We start from the raw sequence: 22,418 nt of genomic DNA on the forward strand, positions 1-22,418 counted from the left end.
TCACAGGACCCTTGCCCTTTCACCCAATGCTTCTGTTTTAATTCTTGTAGCCTTATAATTATTTCTTTCCCAATTTCCATGATGAGTGAAATCCCTGTGAACTATTTCACACTAAGGGGTTAATGTCTGGTTTTGTCTTAGTTAATCATCTCCTCCAGAGATATGTGTAGTTTTACAAAACATTAACACTAAAGGAGGATTCTCATATGGTAGAACTTCTGACTCTCTGGTAGATAAATGACAAGATTTGGTTGGGGCAAGTCTTTTTGTGCTCCCATGATCATACCCTGTGAGTGAACAAGTAATCCCCCATGCAACCCAGTCTTGATCTGATTAACAAGGAATGGCATCCAGTAATTTATGAGTAGCTCCCTATAGGTGCATCAAGCATAGATTACAGTTGGCTCCTCTTTTAAAAAATATGTTTATTGATTTCAGAGAGGAAGGGAGGAGAGAGAGACAGAAACATCAATGATGAGAGAGAATCATTCATTGGCTGCTTCCTGCATGCTCCACACTGGGGATCTAGCCCGAAACCCGGGCATATGGCCTGCCCAGGAATCAAACCACGACAGCCTGGTTCATAGGTCAACACTCAACCACTGAGCCACATCAGCCAGGCTACACTTGGATCCTTTAATGAGAATGAAGCCAGGTCCCTAAAATGTTTCCAGCTAGTCCAAAAACCAAGAAAATACTAAGAGAAAGAGAGATGTAGAAATTTTAAGAGTATGTGACTGGCGAATTCTTTCCTGTGGGAACAGCCCCCTGGGCAGAATAAGCAGCAGGGTTTGCCCAGGAATGAGGACTGCATATGGTTCAGACTCGTGACTTGTCTTTGTCAGAGATTTTCCAACCTAGTTTGGGGATGAGACGCACCCAGGATAATTGCAGTGTTTCAGGACACACCTCTTGACCAACATACACAGCCAGCCACACACTCAGACCAATCACCTCCCCTCTGCTCTATCCAAGCCCTATTCAAGACAGAACCCCCTGAGCAGGACTGAACAAAGAATGCTCCAGAGTGCATTGAGTGATATAATTATAATAGCTATCATTTACCAAGTGCTTACATTGCACAGCTGCTGTGCAGAAGGCTTCATGGATGTGTGATTTCATTAAATCCTTGCAACTACCCATTCAGTTTTGCATTATTATTACTTACTAGAGGCCTGGTGCACAAAATTTGTGTACTTGGGGGTGGGGAGGTCCCCCAGCATGGCCTGTGCCCTGTCACAGTGTGGGTGTGGGAGCCCCGTGACCGATTGCCCCAAAGAAGTAGGCCCCACCCAACCATCTGGGGCTCCTTGATGGATTGCCCCAAAGAGGTAGGCCAAAGCCAGGATGTGGGAGCCCCAGGACCCCCAGGCAGGCCTTGCCGTGCAGAGCCGGGAGGAGGTGGTACCCCCAGGCAGGCCACCCCGCGTGGAGGTGGGACCCCCAGGACCCCCAGACAGGCCTCGCCACGCAGAGCTAGGGGACCCCCAGGTAGGCCTCACCAGATCCCCAGGCAGGCCTTGCCATGCAGAGCCAAGAGGAGGCAGGACCCCCAAGCAGGCCTCGCTGCTCAGAGCTGGGAGCCCCAAGCAGGCCTCACTGTGTGGAGCCGGGGAACCCCAAGGCAGGTCTTGCCGGACCCCCAGGTAGGCCTCGCCTCATGGAGTTGGGACCCCCAGGCAGGCCTCACCATGTGGAGCTGGGGGACCCACAGGCAGGCCTTGCCTCATGGAGCCAGGGGACCCGCCTCCTCCCGATTCCGCGCACAGAGCTGGGAGGAGGCAGGACTCCCAGGCAGGCTCTGTGCCATGCACACAGTGTCAAGCCCAGCCCCACCGACCTGCCTGCATGCGCTCGCTGAGTGTGCAGCCATCTTGTGATGACGTAAGGGCATCACGGTGTGACAACCACTTAGGCTTTTATTAGTAAGGATTATTATATATACTATGAATCCAAAAGGAGCCTCGTTTTCCCCAAACTCTATGCCCTGGGAGCTAGTTCCACTTCTCCATCTCAGCTGAGCTGGGCCACTGCCAGTGCTCCCAGGTGCAGAAGCTCCAGGGCCATAGTGATCTGAAATCAGATTCACAGTAAAGCCAAACAGGTCCCAAATCCAGAAGAAAATGAAAACCAGCAGAAAATGCTTTTATACCTACAAGCAAATGCATTGAAATATCTGGCTGCCCTCTCACCTAAAATTTTGATTTGCAAAGAATATAAGAAAACTAGAGGCCCAGTTCATGAAATTCGTGCACTGGGGGATGGGGTTCCCCCAGTCCAGCCTTCCCTTCTCACAGACCAGGAGCCCTTAATGGATGTCCTACTGACGGCCACAGTCTGGCAGCAGAGGCTCGGAGCAGGCATCATGTGTGTGTGTGTGTGTGTGTGTGTGTGTGTATGTGTCCACTGGGGGCCTGCCCCCAGCCACATTGGAGACTCATAGCAGGTGCTGTGTGTGTATGTGTGTGTGTGTGTGTGTGTGTCTGTGTGAGTGTGTGTGTCTGCTGGGGGCCTGCCCCCAGCCACACCTTGGAGGCTTGGAGCAGGCGCCCCTCTGTGCTGATCTCTCAGGCTCCTGGCCTCCACTGTGTGTTTTTCTCTCCCTTGAGCTGTGGCCAAGGTGGGGTGCTGCCTGCAGGCTGTGCTTTCCTGCTCATGGATCACCGGATCACTTCAGAGACCTGGGGCAGGCCCTGCTGGGTGCTGCCTGTGGGGAACTTGCCTGCTCTGTGATCACCATGGCGATCCCAGCAGCAGGCCCACCTGGGGGCCACCGCCCTCTGCACTTCCCTGCTCTGGGATCACCATGGGGTCCCAGCTGGCAGCAGGGCTTAGGCGGCACACAGGGGTCCCGGTTGGGGGTGGGGCTTAGGCACACGGGGCTTAGGCGGCACACGAGGGTCCCGGCTGGGGCAGGGTTTTGGTGACGCCATTGCGCCACCTAAACCCTGCCAGCCAGGGCCGCACCTGTCCCGGATGGCATCTGGCGCTGGCCAGCCCTGCCTGCAGTATGCAAATTAGCCGCCACCCAAATTAGCAAAAAATTGGCTAATTTGCATATGGCACTGATTAGCCAATGGGAAGCGTAGCGGAGGTACGGTTTATTACCCTTTTTGTCTTTTACTAGATAGGATAGATGTGATGTGACAATCTAAATACTTTCTAAAGGCTTCCAAAGGGATTTGAAGTAGTTCTGGATGTTAGTATTCTGGACTTCAGCTGCCCTTTTTATACCAGACTTGGCACGTTTATAATAGTGTCTCAGCAGACAATGGGAGAAACGGGCTTTTTTCTTCCTATTTATTTATTTATTTATTTATTTATTTATTTATTTACTAGAGGGCCCGGTGCATGAATTCATGCACGGGTGGGGTCCAGCCAGCCCGCCCCAATGGGGGCCGATCAGGCCGGGCCAGCAACGGGGAGGGGCCGTGGGTGGTTGGCCAGCCGGTCCCACCCCTGATGAGGGTGTTGGGGGCTGATCAGAGCTCGGATCAGGCTTGTTGGCCGCCACAATGCGCATCATAGTCACTGGTCATTCTGGTCGTTCTGCCATTCCTGTTGCTGGGATTTTATATATATAGATTTATTTATTTATTTTAATCCTCACCTGAGGATATTTTTCCATTGACTTTTAGGGAGAGTGGAAGAGAGAGGAAAAGACAGAGAGAAATATTGGTGTGAGAGAAACACATCATTGGTTACCTCCTGCATGCACCCTGACCAGGGCCCAAGCCAGGGAGGATCCTGCAACCAAAGTATATGCTCTTGGCCGGGATCAAACCCGGGACCCTTTGGTCCACAGGCTGATGCTTTATCCACTGAGCCAAACTGGCTAGGGCTTTCTTCCTATTTAAATGGAAATCTTTACTTGCATCCTGACTTCTTTTTTAAATTATTATTTTATTTTTCAATTACAGCTTACTTTCAATATTATTTTGTATTGGTTTCAGGTGTACAGCTTAGATAATAATATACTTTACATAGTGTTCCCTTTAATATTTCCAGTACCCAACTGGTACCATATATAGATATTGCAATATTATGAACTATATTCCCTATGCTTTATTTTACATCCCCATGACTATTTTGTAGTGATCAATTTGTACTTCTTAAGCCCTTCACCTCTTTTTCCTAGTCCCCATCCTCTTCCCCTCTGTCATCTTATTGAGTGCACCTCAACATTTGGATGCTGGGACTAATTTTTATTCAACATTTGGATGCTGGGACTATGATTAGTTATTTAGCAAGAGCAGAGCTAAAATAGTTGCTACAATCTTAATAAGAGCAGCCCAGTTGGAGGGTCCTTGTCTCCACCTCTTCTTTCATGTGCCTACCTTCTGACTTCAACAGTGAGCAAAGCCTTGGGATGAAGAATTAAGAGTTAAAGAGGCAGCAGCTCCCAAAAGGCTAGAGCCAGAAATCAATTCCAGACTCCACCTGGTTCATTTAGTAAGTGTTTATTTATTATGAAATTCAACTAATTGCAATGGGTTATGTGTGAATGCCAAAATATACTAGACACAGAGCATTATCCTCAAGGGGCTTACCATTTGGGAAGATAAAATTTTCTAATGAGATGATATAGACATTGGTAATACCAGGCAACTAAAACTATACAAGACACATACAAGAGTGATGAGAGTATGTTGGGAGTTCAGAGAGTTCTGGTGTTAGGAGGGGTTTTGTAGAAGAGCAAGCCAGAGAGGGACCAAAGATGAGGGGGATAGCAAAGGAAGTCTTCAGCCAAGCTCATTTCCTTAGGCCAACCATGCTAATTCTATTGTGTTTTGGCTTATACCACAACCTCTCCTAACCCCACTTCCTCCCCACTTTCCCTCTCTCCTTTCCCTTCTTATCTTCCTATCAGGTGAGTTATTGAAATATATTCCAAACTTATTCTTGAAACTATCCCAAAGTCCCAGACTGTGCTGCATTCTCCAGTTACTGATTTTTTTTTTTAAATGGGTAGATCTGTACCACACCTTGGGAAATTTAATTATATTCTGCCTTATATTGTTTGCTAATGATTTAATTCCAAGTCCCTAATGATACTTTAAGCTTCTTATGGGCAGGGTTGTACATGGCATTTCTTGTGTATCCAGTGCATTACTAGATGCATACCAGGTGCTAAGGAATTTTGATTGAATGTCTCACCAGTCAGGGTCATTGGTTGTCTAGTCTCATTTCAAATTTCACAGGGGCAGAGGCTACACAGACAATTACAGACTATTCAAATGTTTGATGACCTGGGGACTAGATTTGGTGCCCTTCCAGAATTTCTTCTGTTTTATTTATTTTTTATTTTTATTATTTATTTATTTACTTTTTTTTATTGTTTAAAGTATTACAAATAGTAGTATATAGGTCTCATTTTTTTCCCCATTGACCTTCCCCTGGCCTTCCCTCCCCGCCGGCACATGTCCTCCCCCACCCCCACCCCCCAGTGTCTTGTGTCCATTGGTTGTGCTTATATGCATGCATACAAGTCCTTCGGTTGATCTCTTCTCTTACCTCCCCCCACCAACCCTCCCCAGCCTCCCCGCTGTAGTTTGACAGTCTGTTTGATGCTTCTCTGCCTCTGTATCTATCTTTTTGTCCATCAGGTTATAATGTTCTTTATTATCCATAAATGAATGAGATCATGTGGTATTTTTCTTTCACTGCTTGGCTTCTTTCACTTAGCATAATGCTCTCCAGTTCCATCCATGCTGTTGCAAATGGTAAGAATTCCTTCTTTTTTATAGCAGCATAGTATTCCATGGTGTAGATGTACCATAGTTTTCTAATCCACTCATCTGATGATGGGCACTTAGGCTGTTTCCAAATCTTAGCTATTATAAATTGTGCTGCTATAAACATATGGGTTCATATATCCTTTCTGATTGGTGTTTCTGTTTTCTTGGGATATATTCCTAGAAGTGTTATTATTGGGTCAAGTGGCAAATGGCAGTTTCATTTTTAAAGTTTTGAGGAAATGCCATACTGTTTTCCACAATGGCTGCACCAGTCTATATTCCCACCAGCAGTGAAGGAGGGTTCCTTTTCTCCACATCCTCTCCAGCACTTGTTGTTTGTTGATTTGTTGATGATAGCCATTCTGACAGGTGTGAGGTGGTACCTCATTGTTTTTTTGATTTGCATCTCTCAGATGATTAGTGACTTTGAGCATGTTTTCATTTGTCTCTTGGATTTCTGAATGTTCTCCTTCAAAAAGTGTCTATTTAGGTCCTTTGCCCATTTTTTGATTGGATTGTTTATCTTCCTTTTGTTAAGTTGCATGAGTTCCCTGTAAATGTTGGAGATTAAACCTTTATTGGAGATAACATTGGCAAGTATGTTCTCCCATGCAGTGCGCTTTCTTGTTGTTTTGTTGATGGTTTCTTTTGCTGTGCAGAAGCCTTTTATTTTGATGTAGTTCCATTTGTTTATTTTCTCTTTAGTTTCCATTGCCCTAGGAGCTGTATTGTTAAATATATTGCTATGACAAATGTCTGTTATTTTGCTGCCTATGGCTTCTTCTAAGATTTTTATGGTTTCCCATCTTATGTTTAAGTCCTTTATCAATTTTGAGTTTATTTTTGTGTATGGTGTAAGTTGGTGATCTAGTTTCATTTTTTTGCAAGTATCCAGTTTTCCCAATACCATTTATTGAAGAGACTGTCTTGACTCCATTGTATGGTCTTGCCTCTTTTGTCAAATATTAATTGAGCATAATGGCTTGTGTCAATTTCTGGGTTCTCTGTTCTGTTCCACTGGTCTATATGTCTGTTCTTGTGCCAGTGCCAGGCAGTTTTGAGAACAATGGCTTTGTAGTATAGCTTGATAGCTGGTATTGTGATCTCTCTCACATTGTTCTTCTTTCTCATGATTTCTGCAGCTATTTGGGGTCTTTTTTTAATTCCAGATGAATTTTTGGAGAATTTGTTCTAGGTCTTTGAAGTATGCCATTAGTATTTTAGTGGGGATTGCATTGAATTTATAGATTGCTTTGAGTAGTACGGACATTTTAATGATGTTGATTCTACCAATCCATGAACATGGTATATTTTTCCATTTGTTCATGTCTTCCTCTATCTCTTTTTTCAATGTCCTGAAATTTTCTGAGTACAGGTCCTTTATCTCCTTTGTTAAATTTATTCTTAGGTATCTTAATTTTTTTGTTGCAGTGGTAAATGTGATTGCTTTTTAAATTTCTCTTTCTGTGAGTTCATTATTGGTGTATAGAAAAGCCATAGACTTCTGGGTGTTAATTTTGTGTCCTGCTACATCGCCGAATTCATTTATTAAGTCTAGTAGTTTTTTTTATGGAATCTTTAGGGTTTTCTATGCACAGTATCATGTCATCTGCGAATAAGGACAGTTTTACTTCTTCTTTTCCAATTTGGATGCCTTTTATTTCTTCTTCTTGTCTGATAGCAATGGCTAGTACTTCCAGTACTATGTCGAACAGGAGTGGTCAAAGTGGGCATCCCTTTCTTATTCCTGTTCTTAGGGGAAATGGTTTTAGTTTTTGCCCATTGAGTATGATGTTGGCTGTGGGTTTGTCATATATGGCTTTTATTATATTGAGGTATGATCCTTCTATTCCCATCTTATTAAGAGTTTTTATCAAGAAAGGGTGTTGGATTTTGTCAAATGCTTTTTCTGCATTAATGGATATGATTATATGGTTATTATCTTTCAGTTTGTTTATATGGTATATCACATTTATTGATTTGCGGATATTGTACCATCCTAGCATCCCCAAAATAAATCCCACTTGGTCATTCATGGTGTATTATCTTTCTCATGTAATGCTGGATTCAATTTGCTAGAATTTTGTTGAGAATTTTGGCATCTATATTCATGAAGGATATTGGCCTGTAATTCTCTTTCTTTGTATTGTCTTTATCTGGTTTTGGTATTACGGTAATACTGGCTTTGTAGAAAGAGCTTGGAAGTGCTCCTCCCTCTTGAATTTTTTGAAATAGTCTAAAGAGGATATGATTTATTTCTTCTTTGAATGTTTGATTAAACTCCCCTGTGAAGCTATCTGGTCCCGGGCTTTTTTTTGCTGGAAGTTTTTTTATTACTGCTTCAATTTCCTCCATAGTTATGAGCCTATTCAGATTTTTTGATTCCTCCTGGTTGAGTTTTGGAAGGTTGTATTTTTCTAGGAATATGTCCATTTCTTCTAGGCTGACCAGTTTGTTGGAGTAGAGTTGCTCATAGTATTTTTTTTTCTTTTTACAATTCTTCATATTTCTGTGGGGTCAGTTATTATTTCACCTTTTTCATTTCTGATTTTGTTTATTTAGGTCCTTTCTTTTTGCTTCTTGGTGAGTCTGGCTAGAAGTTCATCAATCTTGTTTATCCTTCCAAAGAACCAGCTCTTGTTTTCATTGATCTTTTGTATTGGTTCTTTTGGTCTCTATGTCATTTATTTCTGCTCTGATCTTTATTATTTCCTTCCTTCTGCTCACATTGGACTTTCCTTGTTGCTCTCTTCAAGTTGCAGAGTTAGATGGTTTATTACCAGTTTTTCTTGTGGGTTTTTTTTTTTTTTGGTTGTTGTTCGTTTGTTTTGTTTTGTTTTTGATGTAGGCCTGTAATGCTATGAACTTTCCTCTCAGGATTGCTTTCACTGTGTCCCAAAGATTTTGTATTATTGTGCTTTCATTGTTGTTTTTTTCCAGGATGTTTTTTATTTCTTCTTTGATCTCTTTGGTAAACCACTCATTGTTTAATTGTATGCTATTCAGCCTTCAAGTGTTTGAATTTTTTTGATTGTTTTTACTGTAGTTGATTTCTGATTTTATGCCATTGTGGTCTGAGAAGATGCTTTACATGAATCCTCTTGAATTCGGAAGAGACTTTGCCTGTGTCCCAACATGTGGTCTATCTTTCAAAATGTCCTATGTGTACTTGAGAAGAATGTATATTCTGTAGTTTTGGGGTGGAATGTTCTAAAGATGTCGATTAAATCCATCTGATAGTCATTTAGGATTGAAGTTTCTTTGTTAATTTTTTGTCTAGAGGATTTATCCAGGGATGTTAACGGGGTATTAAAGTCTCCTACTCTGATTGTGTTGGTTGTCAATCTCTTCCCTGATATCTTCTAGAAGTTTTTTTATGTATTTGGCTGCTCCTGCATTGGGTGCATAAATATTTACCAGAGTTATATCCTCTTGTTGTATTGATCACTTTAGAATTATAAAGTGGCCTTCCTTGTCTCTTGTTATGTTCTTCACTTTGAGGTCTATTTTGTCAGATATAAGTATAGCTACCCCTGCTTTTTTTGCATTTCCTTTTACCTTAAAAGATATTTTTCCATCCCTTCACTTTCAGTTTTGTGAGTCCCTTGTTCTGAGTTGAGTCTCTTGTAGACAGCATATATATGGGTCATGTATATGGGTCATGTTTTCTTATCCATTCAGTCACTCACTGTCTTTTGATTGGAGCATTTAATCCATTTATGTTTAATATTATTATTGGTAGGTACTTGTTTGTAGCTATTTCTGTATTTTATGCCTGTGTTCCTTTCTCCCGTTCTATTTATTCTTTTTACAGCATTTCCTCTAGTATTTCTTGCAGCGCTGGCTTGGTAGTGGTAAACTCCCTTAACCTTTTTTTTGTCTGTGAAGCTCCTGATTTCCCCTTAAATTTTGATTGATAGTCTTGCTGGATAGAGTATTCTTGGATTCAGACCTTTGCTTTGCATCACTTTGTATACTTCATTCCATTCCCTTCTAGTTTGATGTATTTCTATTGAGAAATCATTTGATAATCTGATGGGGGTTTGTAAGTAACTCTTTGTCTCTCTCTTTCAGCCTTTAAGATTCTCTCTTTGTTGTTAATATCTGCCATTGCAATTATGGTGTGGGTCTTGGTGTGGGTCTTTTGGGATTCATCTTGCTTGGAACCCTCTGTACTTGTGTAACTTTTTCTTCCCCATATCAGGGAAGTTTTCTGTCATTATTTCTTCAAATAGATTCTCTAAACCTTGCTGCTCTTCTTGTCTTTCTGGCACCCCTATTATACATATGTTACTTTCTTTCGAGTTGTCCCAAAGTTCCCTTAGGCTCTCCTTCTACTTTTTAATTTTTTTTCTCCAGTTGCTGTTCAGATTGGGCTTGTTTCTCTACCTTATCTTCTAACTCACTAATTTGGTCCTCTGCTTCTTCTAGTCTACTGTTGAAACCTTCCATGGCGTTTTTGATTGTAGTTATATCACTTTTCATTTCTTCTTGATTTTTGCATAAGTTGTTGATTTTCTCGTCCATCTGGTTTATGAACTGTATGCCCATTACTCTGAATTCTTTTTCTGTCAAGTTGCATGCCTCAGTTTCACTTATTTCCTTTCTTGGTGATTCCTCTTTTTCTTTCCTCTGGGGATTGTTTCATTGTCTCCCCATTCTAACTATCACCAGAAGGTCCAATCACCGAGTTGTGGTAGCCTGGGCCATGTGCTGTGGGAGCTTCGTGCCACCTAAGTGTCACTGGAGAGCTCTGACATCCAGATGTGTGGCTGCCGTGGGTCTGTGGGAGTCCCACTTGCCCAGGATCAGAGTCACTGGTGCTCAGTGTGGCCTCATGTATACACCTAGAATCAGGGACCCCACCTGCGCTGTGCTGAAAAAGAAACTCCACTGTTGTGTGCCGAAAATCAGAGTCCCCTAACACACACCAGGAGTCAGTGTCCCCCTGTGCTTTTGCTGAGAATCGAGTATTTGAGTCTCTGTCGCTTGGTTTGGCCTCATGCAGAGAATCAGGTCCCTGTGTGCGCATGCGCTATGTATTGGAGTCACTGGGTCTTAGTGTGCATGTACTTGGAATCAGGGATCCCATGCGTGGTTGATGAGAAACTGACTCAAGTCACTGGTGCTCAGTACTGCCTCTCCTGTGGAGAATGAGAGTCTCTGGTCTGCTTGGGGAACCAGGTTCCATAGCCTCCCTGCACTGCGGGAGACAGACTTCTATGTGCCCTCACACAGTGCAGCCTCCCTGTGTGGGCCTGGGGGTCTGTTCACGGGAGTGCGAGCTGCAGGAAACAAATTCCCCATGTCTGTGTGTCCAGGATCTAAGTCAGTGCAGCCTCCCTGTGTGGGCAGGAGGCCTGCCTACGCAGAGAGGGTCTAGCAGTTCCTATGCTGCTACAGAGGGCCAGCTGGGTGGGGGGTCAAGGGAAGGGCTCTGTGACTCACAGAAATCTGCGGCCGGGGTGCCTGGAGTCTTGGTGTCCCTGGGTCCGCAGCTGTGGTCACATGTCTTTTACCCTAGTGGCTGTAGGGTCCCAGTCTGAGACCAGATTGGGTGGTGGTGAGGCTAGGTTCCTAGTCTCAAGGAGCTCTGTTCTTCAAGATGCGTGGTTTCTGTGCCTGCGGTGTTCTCCCCAGATTGTTTGCGGTGGCAACGGGGTTTCGCCATCCAAGACTGCCCTGTTTGGCAGCCCCCTGGAAGACCCGCAGGATCTGACTGTCCCTATCTCACACACACACAAACACACACACACACACATACACACACACACACACACACACCACACAACCTCACACTCCTTTATTGCTCCCTCACTCTCTCACACACTCTCCTTCCCTACCTTCTTGCCAGTCTCCATCTTTTTCCCCTGGAATTTCTTCTGTTTTAAAACCCAGTACAACCACTAGCCCTCTCATCTCTCTGATTAACAAATTTGGTTTCCCTTGCCCATTCTTTATGGCCCTGGGACACATTACATTTTTAGTGTTTCTTCAATGGCTGTTGTATAGTTTCTTCAGTGACAGTTGTATAGTTTCAAACAATTGATTGAACCTGTCTTGGTCTCAGTTTCCACATTTGTTAAGATCATTAGCATAGTAATGTCTCTGTTCTTATTTAGGGTTGGCAGGATCATGTCAAGGAAATCACATATAACAGCAAAAAATAAATAGCCAAAAACCCCACCTATAAATAAATAAAATGTAACTAATTAAAAGAATATGGGGGTATCCCATGGAACTCAAGAATGTGAATGTGGCCAAAGCTAAGTAGACAGTCCAAAAATTATCCACTATAGTTCTCACTTTGTCTCCCACCCTCCTTACCTTTCTTAACTCATTTTTTCTTTTACCTACTCCCCTTTTGCCTCCCCCACTGAAGCCTTCCAACTTAGCTCAAATGATCATTGTATGACTCCTGGCTCAGGCAATGAGGGTGACCAGGAAAAACTTGTCCAGAGGAGGCAGAAGTCTGGACTTAGATAAGTCGAATGTCATTCTGAGTTCACACTTCTAGCAGCTCTGGGGTTAGATTTGTAGACATTGATTTCTCAACAGGCAACCTTAAAGGCAGAACTAGTATCTCTATTCTTTCCTACTCCATTCCTTGTCATCGGTGGATCATCAAACCATGTCAGCCAAATATTCATCTGCAGTGTGGAATTGGTCTGAAAGCATGGAACCTGATGGGGAAAATATAAAATCTGATGCCTTTGTCCAAAAATGAAGTACACAAGTACAAGGATTGAAGAAGATTCTGTTAAAGGATTCCATGTGAAAAAAAGAGCTGTATGTTTCACAGTTTGTAATAAGAATGTGAGTTACATGTGGATATGGTTGCCATGAAAATGAATGCAAATTTATACTAATACTAATAATTTTATTCCAATATAATGAAAATGTAATGTCTAGAAGAAAGTGCAGCTCCACGCTATTCTGTTGACTTTTTAATTATGGTTTTAGTGCTCTGAGAAGCTGGCAGTCTGGGATGTTTAGATGAAGTGGAGGGATCGCACCTGGAGAAGGGAAGGTGTCAACAGTGCTAGATCTTGGTCTTCAAACTTCTGTCATGTGAAAGGTATAGAGGGAGCACATAAAGGTCTCAGTTAAAACTTGCAAGCTGACAAACTTCAGTTTAATATATTGTAGACATTTTAGACTTCCCAGCTTATGGAGAGACTGGCCAGTTATTCATCAAAATTATCAGGGGGGTAGGTGGAAGCAAGGGGTAGGATACAAGAGGGTTTAGGATTTGTAATAGACTGCTAGATAATTTTTAACAACTCTTGTGATTATAAAATTCAAGCAAGAAGGGAATCATTATTCCTATTTTATAGCTGAGTAAGCCAAAGCCCAGAGTGATTAAGTGACCGATCCAAGGTTATGCAGATGGTCAACATGTTGACCTGAAGAGTGGCCTCTTGATGCCAAGTGGAGTGGTCTGTATACCACACTTCCCAGCTGTTATTGTTAATCTTCCCCATGACAAATACCCTTCTCACTGGATTCCAGAATAGTCTTTTAATCCCTAAAGCACTTATCAGAATAGAATCAGTGTGACTTCCATTGGGGAGTCAGAGATCTAGATTCCCATTGCATAGCCTCCCCTCTCCCACTTTATCCCATCCCTGGAGGAGATGGTCAAAGGGAACCAACCTCAGCCCAACCTGCAGCTGGGAGAAGATCCAACATGAACTCACATCAGTGGCTTCTTCACCAGACTGTGCATGAGAGACTCAGCATAGAAGTTACCTTTCAGGTTTGCAGACAGACAGGTGGAGGTAAAAAGAGACTCAACAAAGGTCCTAAAACAGGGCTGGTTAGTCTGACTCTTCATGAAAACTTGCAGAAGCTCATATTTGCAAGGGTGTTGGGGTAGGACTCAGTTTGAGGAAACCACATATTTTTAAGATAATATATATACTGGGCTTTAAAATAGAAGAAATTCTGGAAGTGTACCAAAGCCACTCCTCAGGTCATCAAATATTACAGCATTATACTATATAAATTTGGTCAGGAATATATTAATTTACAAAAAAGTAAAGTATTTGTTTTATAATAAATTCATTGTCTGGTTACTTTAAATTGTCTGCTTTCTTCTCGTGCTTTTGTCTGCCTGTGATGGCTTTAAAAAAATAGTTTTATTGGGAGATAATTCAGACACCCTAAAATTTACCTGCTTAAAGTGTACAATTCAATATAATTTTTTTTAGTATATTCACACAGTTGTGCAATCATTACCACTAATTCCAGAACATTTTCATTACCCCAAAAAGAAACCCTTTCCCATTAGCAGCCACCTCCCCTTTCCTCCATTTCATCCAATCCTAGGCAACCACTAATCTGGACATACCATATACATGGAATCATATAAGATACTAGAGGCCTGGAGCATGAAGTTCGTGCATTGGGGGTGGGGAGTCCCTCAGCCCGGCCTGCAGCCTCTTGCAATCCAGGACCCCTGTGGGATTGGGCCTAAACTGGCAGTCAGACATCCCTTTAGGAATCCGGGACTGCTGGCTCCTAACCACTGGCCTGCCTGCCTGATCTCCCCTAACCACTCTGCCTGCCTCATTGCCCCTAACCACTTGCCTGCCTGCCTGATTGCCCTTAACTGCCTCGGCCTGCCAACCTGATCGCTCTTAATTGTCGCCTCCCCCGCCCCTGCCAGCCTGGTTGCCCCTAACTGCCGCCCCACCCCCGCCAGCCTGGTCGCCCCTTAGTGCCCCCCCTGCCGGCCTGGTCACCCCATGCAGCCTGGTGTTCAGTTGTTTGGTCTTCCCTCACTAACCCCCCTGCTGGCCTGGTTGCCCCACTCAGCCTGTTCGGTCGTCTGTTCGGTTGTTTCGGCTGTGACGGACCCTGGCTCTTTATAGATATAGATAGTCTTTTGTGACAGACTTCTTTCACTTAGATTAATGTTTTCAAGAATTATCTATATTGTAGCATGTGTTAGTACTTTATTCCTTCTTATGACTAAATAATATTCCATCATATCAACATACTACATTTTATTTATCCATTTATCAATTGATGGATATTTGAGCTGTTTCCACTTTTTGGTTATTGTGAATGCCAGATATCATGCACCATTTTTATGATACTTTCATTAATGTGTGAGGATGCTTGTTGCTCCACATCATCACCAACACTTATCTTCTTTTTTATTATAGATATACTAGTGAGTATAAAGTGGTATCTGTGTGATTTTTAGTTACTTCTCCCTACTGCCTAATGACAATGAGCACCTTCTCATGTTCTATTGGCCATTTGTATATCTTCTTTGGAGAGATATCTAATCAAATATTTTGCCCAATTTTAATTGGGTTGTCTTTTCATTTCCTCCTGTGCTTTTGAAATCAAATTCAGGTGACATAATCCTTTACAGGAATGGGCCCACTGTGACAGAACCAGCCTCGGATTCAAACATGCCTGGATTATGAAGAAGTGACTTTTGGGTAAACTGTAACCTCACCTGGAGATGGGAGAACAGACTATCGGGGACTTCTTAATTGCCTTTTCAGCCCAAAGGGACCATGAAATAAGATTTACTCTCCTTAAGAGATAAGTAACTACTTATGGGGAGTGGGCAGAATAAGCCCAAGAAGAAAGGAGGACCAGTGAGACCAGTGAGTCCTTGAGTGCTGCAGCTCAGGACACCTACTAGCTAGGCTAGAGCCTCTGTTATTCACCCATGTTTTTAGGTTAGCTCCTTATGTTCCCAAGGCCTGCCTGCAAGATGGAGTCTGAGAAAGAGTCAGTTCTCCATTCGATTCAGGTCTGCAATTTCTTGTTGAATGAGCTGCATCACTTACTCTTCATGGCCCTCAGCTTTTTTTATTTTTTTTTTCCCAATAAGATCACCTCCTGTTCCAAGATTCTCTAAGCAGGGACAAGAATAATCTCTTTAATCAAAAATAAAGCAGGACACCAGGGCAGCCTGAAAACTCCTTTTTTAGAACTCTTGAAGAAAGGTCAGGGAATATATCTTCCTGACACAGCTAACCCTCAGTTATCCCAGGAGATAACCTCTACGGGTTAAGTTTTAGACTTGGGATGCTTTGAATGTGCATGTGCTATACCAGGTTGCCAGGAAAGCCCAGGTCTCTGCCCCCAGGAAAGTCTCCACACTAAATGAATTGTGTGTTTTAAAGTTTCCAATGTGTAAGCACATTCTGCTTTCTATTACGTACTGACCAACATGGAGCAATGGCTGCCAAAATGGGAAAAGGGGAAATGTTGGGTGAACCAGAAAAATAACTTGGCAGTGGTAGAACTGCCCTGAGATAAAGACAGGCATCTCCTTCACAGGGATCCTAGGTACAGGTGGGGAATCAAGTCCATGGCATGTAAATGAGTTCTAATCAGGTCTGCACATTCCTCCTAACCCCAAACCTTCTCCTAGAGGGCATTTGCTGGGTACACATGTTTGAAGTGGGCTTATTTTGGGAAATCTTTCCTTGTGGTTTTGCCTGCAATTAAAGCATTAGAGATGAGGACAGAGCCTAAAGCTCAGGCATGTGCAGCCCAGGCAGCCAGGCTGAAGGACAGCTTTGGAGCTGAGGAGGAGGAAGAAAGATTGCCTGGAGCCATGAGTCAAGATGTGCATAGATGTAATAACAGGCTATGTCCACAACTGCTCAGGCAGGGAGCTGGAAAGGAACCTGCCCAGCTTCTGGATCATGTCAAAGGCCAAAAGGAGGATGAGGTCAGATCCTCAGGTGTGTGTGTACTCAGATCCAGAGAATAATGGAGTTGGAGATAAACACGGAAAATTGTAAATTATCTATGGAATGTCAGTGATGGTCAGCCAAATCAATACCTCCTTTTAAAAATAAAGGTTCTTTGGCTCCCAAATAAGCAAACGATTTAGGGAAGTTTGCAGTTTGCTCCCAGAGAAGACTGGTAAAACTTGTATCTTTTGAGCTAGTGGGAGTGGAGGGAACAGCAGGATGGGGGGGATGCAGGGATTGAAATGGCAGAGTGGGTGGTGGAGAAGCTCCCAGTCCAGCTACAGACTAGCAGTGCGACCTTCCCCTTCTGTTTCTTGATCTTTTTTTAAAAAAGCAGCTAAAATGTTATGGTTTCAGATTCCTTCTAGCAGTACCATTCTAGGATGCCTTTATGAAGTCTACTATTCAGGAATACTTCCTTTTCCTCTCACTGCTGAGTATAGGAAGGAAAATGTAAGTGACCATGGGGAGGTTTAAGTTAAACCAAAGAGAAAACTTTTCAAGATTTGGGGTTGTGAGTGACAGAAGCAGGGCTCCTTGGAGAGCTGAAGAATCGGTTTCCCACCTAAGATGGAAGACATTTGAGGATGATAGAGGCTGAAAGTGACATGTGTCAAACTTCATCTTCAGCCAAACTCTTCCCTCTCTGGTACAGCTGCTTGCATGGCTTTTTCTCCTTTCAATTTTCTCTTTCCTTTCTCTTCAAACTGACCTGTATGAACTTGGTTTCACCCTTCCATCATGTCACTTTTTCGCTATCTACAACTACTTGTCTCATGTAGTATTATTTCTCTTTCCAATTTCCAGCACTCCATACTGTCCCTTTCCTATTTATGATCTACTCCTGCAAACAATTTTCACCAGAACCTAGTCTGTCCTGTCAATACATCTGGAATCCAGGTCCTAGATCATTCCTATCTTTGTACACATTCTGAATGTGCTTCATTTCCACCAGGCCCATTTATCCTTCAAGGCTCAGCGGAATGATTGCCTCCTCCCTGAAATCTTCCCTGACCCATCCAGCTTTTTCTGAACTCTCTGACCCCCTTTCTCACATACAGCTCATCACAACTGAACCTTGAAGATTTGTGCACTTGATATAGGTTTTTCCTCACATCTCTACAACCAAATTGAAACCTAGTGGTAGGCACATAAAACCCTCAATAAGGACTCAGCACCACTCAGAGCCTCAGTTTTTGCACAAGTAAGAGGTTTGCATGAGATGGTTGCTAATGTTTTATAAGCTCTTACATGATATGGATCTAAGAAAGAAGTTGTTAGGACCCTGCTCTCTATTCTTTGACAAGGAACATAGGGAAGAAAGCAGTATCATGTTATAGGGGTGAAGATAAAGTTTGTCTCAAGTCTCATCCATTCACCCATCTATCCATCCACCCATCCAACATATATTTATTGATTACCTACTCTGTGCCAAGCTCTGTTATAGGCACTAGAAGTTCAGTGAAAAATGACACAGTCTTTATTAAGGAGCTTAGATTCTAGTGATAAGAGACAGACAATGAACAAATAAAGCAATTTATATATATAAAAGCCTAAGCGACTGTTCGACTGTTTGACCATTTGACCAGTAGTTATGATGTGCACTGACCACCAGGGGGCAGATGCTCAATGCACAGGCACAGAAACATGGAACAGACTGATGAATCTCAGAGGGAAGGGGAGAGGGGGAAGGGCAGGAAGAGATTAACCAAAGATCTTATATGCGTATAGAGGCCAGGTGCATGGATTTGTGCACCGGTGGGGTCCCTCTGCCTGGCCTGCGGGGATCAGGCCAAAGCCAGCAGTCTGATACCCCTGAGGGGTCCCAGTTGTGAGAGGATGCAGGCCAGGCCGAGGGACCCCCACCAGTGCATGAATCTATGCACCAGGCCTCTAGTATATACATAATATGTCATCTAAAGAAAGACCACTGCATATGGCCACACACATGCTATGCTCTGTGCACTCCCAGGCAGCACCTAGACTATAACAGCTGAGTGGTTATGAGTACTATGAGGAATAAAAAGTGGGTTGGGAAATAGAGAGTGATGAAAGTACTATTTAAAGTGTGTTTTTGAAAGAGCTCTCTGCTGAAGTTTTATTTAAACAGAATCTTAAATGAAGTAAGAGAGAAAACCACATGCATCATCTGGAGAAAGAGCATCCTTGGGCAATGGGAATCCTATCTAATAAAAGAGTAATATGTAAATTAACCATCACTCCACAACAAAGATGGTGGTGCCCATAGTGGCCGGGGTGGGATGCTGGCGGTGTTGACCTGGCAATGCGAGCCCAGTGTCCCCGCCCTGGCTGCGTAGAGGGAGAGGAAGGGCCTCGGGCTGGAGGCCAGGGCCAGGGACACTGGCATTGTTGCAGGCCGGGCTGAGGGACCCCCCCCACCCAGTGCACAAATTTTGTGCACCGGGCCTCTAGTACTATATACTATACTAAGGTCCTGAGGTTGGAATGGGTTGGCCTATTGAGGAAAAGGTCTCTGATGCTATGATCCTACAATAGTCTCTCAGATAGCAACAGCACAATCAGTGAGTTAGCTAAATAAATAAATAAATAAATAAATAAATAAATAAATAAATTAGCACCAGGCACAAGTGCCTTGAACCTCTGACCTCCAGCTTCTTACGTTTACCTTAACAGCCCTCTCATATGGCTACCCATCTCTCATTCATTCATTCAACAAATATTTAGTAAGCATTAATTATAGTGCCAGGGACTGTTGGGCTTTCCCTGCTAACTTGACTCTCTTCTAGGGTTAAATACCTATTCCACCTTTTTTGTAAGATCAGAGTATGGAGAGTATACAAGAAAAATACAACATAAAGTGGTGAGGGGCAGGGCCCATCATGCATATCTTAAGTTCATTTGTCACTTGGCCTTACCTCTCAACTTGGATGAGGTTCTATAGCAGTCTCTACCTTTGGTTTTTCTACAAAGAACTCTTGCTAGAACCCAGTTTTCCATTTTATAAAATGCTGCATTCACTTATACGAGACAGAGTCCAAGGGAGAGAATGGAGAGGCAGTTTAAAACAGGGAAAGGCCACACCAACAATAAATAGTCAATATATGGATAGTAGATGCTAAGGGAGAGACAATGATGGGTAAGATAGTGCCCTTTCTTTAGGTGGGAAGGCAAGAGATGTGTTCAGTAAATTAGAACATGGTAAATGCTAAATGACCAAGGCTGCAAAAACATGCTGGAGGAATTGAGAAAAAGGAAATCTATGGTCTGAGGTGATTAGAAAAATATTTTAAAATCTGGGGCTTCAGGATAGGCAGGATTTCTCCAAGTACAGTTAAGAAGATGAAAGGATGAGAATAACACAGATATAAGAAAACACATGCAAGTTCAAGGGACTGGAAGAGGAATAGGGAGTCATATGGCAAATAAGGATTGGGGAAGTGGATTGAGGTCAGAATGCCAATTTCATACATTCAGGTATTGCCATTAGCCCAGGGAGAATTCTAAGCACCATGTCTAGAGGGTTCCCTTAGGCAAAGGTGGAACACCATATACTATTCTCTCATTGTGAGCCCATTAGGCCCCATTCAAAGGCTTTTCTGTCAGCATCTCCTATGATGAAAATAACACTAGTAATACTCATAATCATATAGTCCTCTGAAGTGTTATGTTGAAATTTCACAGAGGCAGAGGCCATATCTATCTCCATTCAACCCATCAAACCTGGCACTGTGCTTACCACAAAGAACTCAGTAAATTCTTAGTCAGTTAATTAAAAAAAGAAAGAAAGAGAGAATCAATTGCATCATCTAATTTAAGCTACATAATAACTGTCATGAACAGGGAGATCAAATATTTTCATCCCAATTCTATAGAGGAGAGTAAATTCTGAGTAGGTAATTGACTTTCGCAAGTTCTCTTAAGCACTGTGTTATAGAATTCGCATTAAAAATTGCACTGCCCTAGGAACCAAAAGACTAGAAACTAGAGAACTAGGAACATAGCTTTGCCATGAAAATCTCCAGATCTTATTCTTGCCTATTAAATAGGCATAGAACTAAATTTCATTAATTTCAAGATACACAAATGCACACTCATGCATGCACACATGTATACACATGTGTATGCACTCATACACACATACATTTATTTAATCATATTTTAATGTCTCTGAAGTTAGGGTATGTCTTTAGTCAATGATGTGCCATACTTTAATTTGCAGCATGTTTCCTTCATGAATTCTATGAAATACGGTGACCTTTATCCTGTCTGGCTGCTGGAATGTGAATAAGAAAATACCTTTAAAGTAGGAAGTGCTGTCCCAATCGTAATGACTAATAAAACAGAGGTTGCCACTGGCCTACCTCAGTCCCTGGTCCCAGGCTTCCTAACCATTCTGAAGAATCCAGCCCCCAAGTGGGTTCTACCTGGAGTCTCTGAGCAGGCTCTGCAAGAGAGGAGATTAAGTGGCATTAACCCGACAAGCAAATGCTGGCATCTCTGAGTACAAATCTTCCCTATTGATTAAAGGAATTAGTGGTCTGAGAATCTATGAATAGACAAAAAGAAAGGAAATGCAATCCTTTTCCACAAGCCCAAACACAGACCAGGTATTCATTGATTTCTTTTTTCCCTGTTTGTGCATACCTGTGGTTCCGTGGGGCTGAATTCCCAGAAGGAGCCCCTTTTGACACAGGGACTATGATCTAGCCAAAGACATCCGCCCCAACAATGCCTCCTCCCTCATGCCATTCCACGCCCTCCTTTGTTTATAGCAGTTCCTGGCCAGGTGGACAATGCACAAGGGACCGATGAGATGGCTGGCAATATCTTTTCTGAATCTGCTGTAGGCACGTTGCAAACTATAGCTACTGGACTGTGTAAATTATCTGCATTTGGCCTCTATCAACCACACTTGTAAAAAACAAAGAAAATAAAAATGTCAGCATTGGGGAGGGGATGGTGGAGGATGAACTGAGTAGCAGAATCGAGATTAGGGTGTGTTAAGTGATATGCCTTGGGAAGCAAAATTTAGGGAGAAATATACTCTCCCTGTAGAGCCTGTGAGTAGCCTTTTAATATCCCAAGTTTGTCACTTATCTCTGCTAAATCTTAGACAAATCTTTGAATATCCCATATTAAATGGGCTCTAATACTTCCAAGCACATGAGAGTTGATAATCAGTTCATGTTGAATAATAACATTTTACTGCACTTAAGTAATATATCTTTTTCTCACACTTTGTCATTTGCTCTTCACCACAACTTGAGTTTATTATTATAATTATTATGATATGCTGTAAGCAAGGAATCTATGGCTAAGAGTGTAACTTGATCAAGAGATCAGATACAAATAAGCAACAAGGTGCCATCACCTAAAAGTAGGTTGCTGTAGAAATTTAGTTTTTATTCTTATTACCCGTGATGGTCGCATAAGTATTAAAATTAAGGCAACAATCTTGTCTTATTACCTATGTCTTAGAATTTTTTTAAAAATTAAATCTTTATTGTTCAGATTATTACAGTTGTTCCTCTTTCCGCCCCCCCTCCCCATAGCTCCCCTCCACCCGGTTCCCACCCCACCCTCTGCCCTTACCCCTCCCCACTGTCCTCATCCATAGGTGTATGATTTTTGTCCAGTCTCTTCCTGCAGCCCCGACCCCTTCCCCCCCACCCCGAGAATAGTCAGTCCACTCCCTTTCTATGCACCTGATTCTATTATATTCACCAGTTTATTCTGCTCATCAGATTATTTATTCACTTGATTTTTAGATTCACTTGTTGATAGATGTGTATTTGTTGTTCATAATTTGTATCTTTACCTTTTTCTTCTTCTTCCTCTTCTTAAAGGACACCTTCCAACATTTCATATAATACTGGTTTGGAGGTGATGAACTCTTTAGCTTTTTCTTATCTGTGAAGCTCCTTATCTGACCTTCAATTCTGAATGATAGCTTTGCTGGGTAAAG

The sequence above is a fragment of the Myotis daubentonii genome, chromosome 2 (assembly GCF_963259705.1).
Source record: "Myotis daubentonii chromosome 2, mMyoDau2.1, whole genome shotgun sequence".
In the NCBI taxonomy this organism is placed as follows: domain Eukaryota; kingdom Metazoa; phylum Chordata; class Mammalia; order Chiroptera; family Vespertilionidae; genus Myotis; species Myotis daubentonii.